Genomic DNA, 6727 nt, shown 5'->3' on the forward strand with positions numbered 1-6727 from the left:
TTCCTTCCCTGCCTTAGTAACACAAACAAGAAAATAAATAAAAGGACACTTTATGTCCCTACTTTCCCAATCCTGGGGACAAATGCTTGATTGACCTTGGGATGATCTGCCCAGGAGAAAAGTTATTAATTTCTCTGTCTCTCTCTGTCTGTCTGTCTGTCTCTCTCTCTTTCTGTCTCTGTCTCTCTCTCTCTCTCTCAAGAACAATGAATTTTGGTATGAAGGTCTGAGTTCAAGCACAAGTCCATCTCTTAGTAAGCTGTGTATGTTTGGTGAAGTAAGTCATTTACCCTTTCTAGGCCTCAGTTTCCCCACTTGCAAATTGAATAATAATGCCTGATTTATTTGTTTCCTGATTGTTGTGAGAATCAAGTGAAATAATTTCCATGAAACTGTTTTGTTAACCTTAGAGTAGTATATAAATAAATGGAAAGTATTATTATTAATTCTTATTATTTTTTGTCAGTCTTCCATTTCTTGCTCCAAAAACTCTGAAAACCCCTTGAGAATAAAAATGAGTTTTAATATTGAACATTAGTCTTTCTGGAAATAAACTCCTGAGAGTTCTAGTCATTCCTTTAAAAAAGTTTTATTGATGAGTTTTGTTTTTATGTTACAAACATTTAAAGATGTTATGAGAGGTTTTTTATGCCAAAGTAAAATAGTTAAGCAAAACTAATAATACAGTGTCCTCATTAGGAAGTACATGTCACATTTGTAGCAATCTATGCAAGCATCTATGGCATACCCCATTTCTCTATTTAAAAAAATGAACAGAAATCTACCTTCTCTCCCTTCTACCCCAACCTCACTGAAAAAGAAAAGAAAAACAAATTTCTTGTAACAAATATGGATAATCAAAGCAAAACAAATTATTTCAATGTCTGTATACTATATATTTATATATACATGTATATCTAGATATCTGTATGTATGCACACACACATGTACACACACATATATGTCTAATTTTGCATACTAAATGCATTACCTCTCTCTAATGGGTAATTGCTTTCATTATCAGTCCTCTGGAATCACGAATGATCTTTGCAATGATTATCATTCTTTCAGCTTTCAAAATTGTTTGTTTTTATGGTATTGTTGTCATTGTATAAAATTGTCCTGCTCATTTCATTCTTCATCAGTTTATAAAAGTCTTCAGGATTGCTCATTTTTAATAAGATTGATATTCTAGTACAAATTGTTCTTTTGGTTATGCTTACTTCATTCTGTTCATTTAGCCAGACAGTCTGCCTCTCAGAACTGCCAGGAAAGATTCTTTTCTTTGCACTGGCATTTCTCTCTAATTGTAAGATTAGACATTAGACTGTACTGATAGTCCTACTTGGGTTTTTGTCATGCTGCTTGTTGTCATATTTCCCCTTCTACCCATTTGATTATTTCTTCTCAGTCTTCTTCATAGAATGATCACAGAGCTCTGTCCTGAGTCTTCCTCTCTTCTGTCTACACTAGGGGTTCTTAACTTTTTTATGTCATAGACCCCTTTGGCAGCCTATGCTTTTCCTTTCAAAATAATATGTTAAAGTAATTGAAGAAAATGCTAAATTTTGGTTAGATGTTAATGAAAATAAACATATATTCTCCCACCCCCATTCAACTTCATGAATCCACTGAAATCCATCCATAGGTTTCTTGGGGGTCTATGGATCCCAGGTCAAGAATTCCTTACTCTACATCCTCTTTCTTGGGAATCTCATCAGCTCCCATAGATTTAAATACTATTTCTATGCAGATGATGCCCTAATCTAATTATCTAGTCCTCTTTTGTCTCCTGAGTCACAGTATCTCTTTTCCAATTGCCTGCCAGACAACTCTACCTAGACCTTCTCTTGGCTTCTTAAATCCAGATCCAAAACTTGTTGATGCCTCTGGAGAAGAGAGTGAGGCTAGTGCCTTTGCACAACCCTGTATCACTTAAATCCAATTCATTAGCAAGTCCAGACATCACTCTCCTGATGTCATTGGTCTTCAAGAATGAAGGACAAACAACAAACAGTAATCTCACCTCCTAATTTCTTTATTTCTGTCAAAGGTATACTGTCATTCTTTCAATCTCCCAGGTTCACAACCTAGAAATAATAATGGTTAGCATCTATATAGAATTTTAAGGAGAATGGTTTGCCATTTCCTTCTCCAGTTCATTTTACATATAAAGAAAAGAGTTAAGGGCAAAAGGGGTTAAGTGACTTGCTTAGGGTCACATATAGCTAATAAGTGTCCGAGGCCAGATTTGGACTTAGGAAGGGGAGTCTTTTTGACTTCAGGACTGGCATTTTATCCCCTGCCCCAGCTAGCTGTCCCACAAACAGCCACACAGAGGATAAATTAGGGATGATCTCAGAGGCGAGGCACTATACAAGTGAGGAGGGGGAAAGGTTTCTTGCAGAAGGCATGATTTTAGCTAAGATTTGAAGGAAGCAAGGGAGGCCAGAGGGAGATAGTTGATAGATGAGGAGGGAGATAGTTCCAGGCATAGGGACAACCAGTGAAAATACCCAGAATTGGGAGATAGAATATCATGTTTGAGGAATGGCAAAGAGGCTATTGTCACCAGATTGCAGGGTATGTGGAAAAGAGTAAGGTGTAAAAAGTCTGAAAATGTAGGAAGGGGCCGGATTATACAAGGTTTTAAAAGCCAAACAGAGAATTTTATATTTTATCTGGGAGGAAATAGGGAGCCACTGGAGTTTGTTGAGTAGGGGAGTGACATAATTAGACCTTCACTTTAGGAAGATGGACTAATTGTTGTTGCTCAGTTGTTTCAGACTCTTCGTGACCCTGGTTGGGCTTTTCTTGGCAAAGACATTGGAGAGGTTTGTCGACTCCTTCTCCTGCTCATTTTATAGAGGAAGAAACTGAGGCAAATATAGTTAAGTGACTTGCCCAGGATCATACAGCTAGTAAGTGTCTGAAGCTGAATTTGAACTCAGGTCTTCCTGACTCTAGGTCCGGTGCTCTATCCACTGTGCTACTTAGCTGCCCAAAGAGACTTGAAGCAAGGATTATTTGATGCTCCATGTCTGCATGAGGGATGGGGTTGATGAACTGCCACAGTGGGGTTTGGGACCAGTGCCTTCTTTTGGAGATACTTAGAGTCCAGCCAAACATCCTCACCCAGGTCCCTCATCATTTGCTTTATTATGTATCTCATAACTACTGCTAGAACTCCATTCCTACAAAACTCCTACATTCTCTAGTGTGTTCTATAAATTTGGTCCAAGGGAATGGCAAAGGAGATGTCTTCCAAAATGTTTTGGCCAGTGAGAACAGAATTAAAATTAGTGTATTTACATTGAGAGGTGGCAGATACTATTCCTTTGGATGAATCCATTTTGTCATGTTTGCTTTTTAAAAAAGTCTCAATCAGTCAATCAATCAACATGAATTTATGAAATGACTACTATGTACCAGACACTCTGCTGGGGATGCATAGACAAAAATGAAGCAATTCCTGCCTTCAAGGAGCTTACATTATTTAAAAAAAAATTACTTTTAATGTACAACATTCAGTTCCACAATCCCCTGAGTTCCAAATTTCCCCTCTCTCCTCCCCTCCCTCCCCCCATGGAGGCATGCAATCAAATATAGGCTCTACAAATACCTTCACATTAAACATTAGTCAAGTTGTAAAAAAGGAACAAAACAAACAAAAAAGAGAGAGCAAATAGTTTGCTTCAATCTGCATTCAGACTCTATAGTTCTTTTCTGTGGATGTGGATATGCCTTTCCATCATGAGTCTTTTGGAGTTGTCTTATAACCTTGCATTGCTGAGAGGAGTCCAGTCTATCAGTCTTCACAGAAACAATGTGTCTGTAGTTGTGTACAAAGGTCAAGGAATTTACATTCTAAAGAAGGGAACAACATGCACATGCAGAAGTATACATATAAGATTTACAATATGAATACAAGGTAATTGGGCGAAGAAGAACACTGGTAAATGGTGTGTAGTGATCAGGGAATGTCCCAGGTAGAAAGCAACCCTTGAGCTGGGTCTGAAGAAAGTCCTCTGATGTCTCATTGTATCATAGGAATCATTCTGGGTTCCTGAAGGAAGCAACACCAGGGTACGAACTCTGGTGGTTCTGAGTGAGTGAGAGAGACTTGGAGCAAGGGTCCAGCAATGGGATATATTTCAGTCTCCCAAGGACCAGTCAGTGAAATCTGCAGATGCTCATCACTGGCATGGTAGCTGATAGGTGACAATTTCTGGCCACAGTAAGTCGTGAAAATAGTCTACCAAAGGGTTTGAACAGGGACATCTGTATGTGTGTTCAGGGGTAGAGTTCCCACTCGGATCAATCAATCAATAGGAATTTGGCTATTATTATTATTAAGTGCTTGCTTCACCAAGGTTCACATTAGGGATATAATTACATAGAATGAAACAATCCCTATGAGCTTACATTCTAAGGATCTGACCCTTGGGAAGATCTCAGCTTTAAGGTCAAGGTCTCCTACCGTACCTGGGGCCATCTCCAGTCCTGATCTGTGTCTTACCACTGGACCCAGATGACTCTGGAGGAGAAAGTGAGGCTGGTGACTTCACACAACCCTGCCTCACTTAAATCCAATTCACTTGCAAGTCATGGCATCACCTTCCTGATGTCATGATACTTTTTTGAGAATGAAGGACAAACAACAAGGGGGAGACAGCAATTATAAGTATATATGAAATGGGGGACCGGACAATGAGTGCCAAGTTTGTGTATGTATATGTGCACATACATACATACATGTGTGCACATGATAGATACACAATACATACATGTATGCACATGATATATATACACACATTATAGCATAAATATAAAATTAACAAATAGAAATAGGCACAAAATAGTTAAGTATAAGGTCATTTGTAAGGGAAGATGCTAGCAGATGAGGGGATCAGGAAACGCTTCATGCAGAAGATGGTGCCCAAGTATGAGAAAACTGCAGATCCCTGAGGTATTGAAATACTTTTTGGACAGCTCTCCTGTTCTCGGCATTTGGCATAACAACAGAATGGCCAGCAGGTGGCAACAGATGGTTATAAAAGTAGCAGAAGACAGACGAAGGCTGCCATCCCCAGGCCCACAAAAACGTTCATTTTCCCAAGGAAGCATTTCAACCCGTGGTAGGGAGAGGGTGTGGGTAAAGTCTAGCGAAAGAGTTCAGAGTTTTAGCCTAGTTTTAACCAGGGAGACATTTCTTTTATTTGGATGCACGGGCTTCATAATCTACCAGCTACATTCCTCCCGTGCCAGTCTGCAAAGGATAGGTGGCTGCTGCTGCCTCTGTCTACCTTCCAAAGGTACAAAAACGCTCTGGTTACCCTCCAGACCAGATGAGCCTCAGAAGTAGTCCAGCCCTGCTCTTTGGTCAGAAAAATGTGTATAGGAAGACAGCAGGTCCTACAATGGAAGGCACAACTGCAAGTAAATTCATCTGAAAAGCACTACTCTGTAGCCTCTATAGGCTGGGCTAGAGTTAAGTGGTTCAAACCAAACTCATCCCTCCTGTGTTTGTGTGTCTGCTTGCTGTCAATGGGAGTCAGCCTGCCATAGCTGAAAGGGCACTAGATTTGGAATTAAAAGGCCTAGTTCAATTCAAAGCCTTTATCTGCTACTAAATACTGATCTCTAGACCTTGGGAAAATCACTCCAACTCTCTGGCTCCATTTCTTCATCTCTAACACAGTGGTGTTATCCATTCTCTAATATTCTTTCTAGCTCTAAAACCTGTGAAGTCTCACCGCAGTGGTGAAGGCCCATCTGAAATTGTGGATTTTCTCTAGAACACTAAACTTGGAATAGGGGGATCTGGGTCCTAATCTGGGTTCTGCCACTTCACTGTGAACATACTTAGGGCAAGTCACAACCTCTGAGTCTTAATATCTTTTTCTGTAAAATGGAATAACACTAAGACTTTTTATACCTACCTCACAGGGTTGTTACAGATATCAAATGAGATTATAAAGCATTTTGTAACCTTAAAGGGCCTTATAAACTGGGCTGCTAAATGACAGGGCGACCTGAAGTGAGCCTTGGACCTGAAGTCAGAAAAACCCTGAGTTCAAATGCCACCTCAGACACTTACTATCTTTATTTATTTATTTATTGGGTTTTTTTTTTTTTTGGAGGGGGAAGGGCAGGGCAATTGGGGTTAAATGACTTGCCCAAGGTCACACAGCTAGTAAGCTTGCTGTCTTTATGATAAGGCAAATCACAGCCTCTGCTGGCTTTAATTTCCTCATCTATAAAATGAGGATAATTATGGTACCTACTTCACAAAGTTGTTGGCAAGATCAAATGAGATAACATATATAAAGCACTTTACAAATCTCTAAATACTATGAAAGTACAAATGATTACTGCTATCATTGTTAAGCATTATTATTTTAATTACTACTAACTAAAATCATTAATTGTTTTTAATAATAAAAGCAACAGAATATCTGATAAGTGGGCCACACAGCCTTTGATTAAAGGCCTTCAGGAGAAAATCCCCCTCCACCAGAAGAAGCCCATTCCATTTTGGGACACCTCTAATTGTTAGGAATTAGCTTTCCATATTATCTTAAATATAGATTGTTAGTGTTGTTATTTTAATCTAACCATGGTCAACTTTCCATCAATTTATGGCTATAGGTCAACTTCAGACATTGAACTATACATATTAATTTTCTCCTATATTTACAAAGATGATGTTATTGCCTCACCAGGA

The sequence above is a fragment of the Petaurus breviceps genome, unplaced genomic scaffold (assembly GCF_028583685.1).
Source record: "Petaurus breviceps papuanus isolate PSGF00001 unplaced genomic scaffold, PetGlider_PUasm1.0 90763, whole genome shotgun sequence".
Taxonomy (NCBI): Eukaryota; Metazoa; Chordata; class Mammalia; order Diprotodontia; family Petauridae; genus Petaurus; species Petaurus breviceps.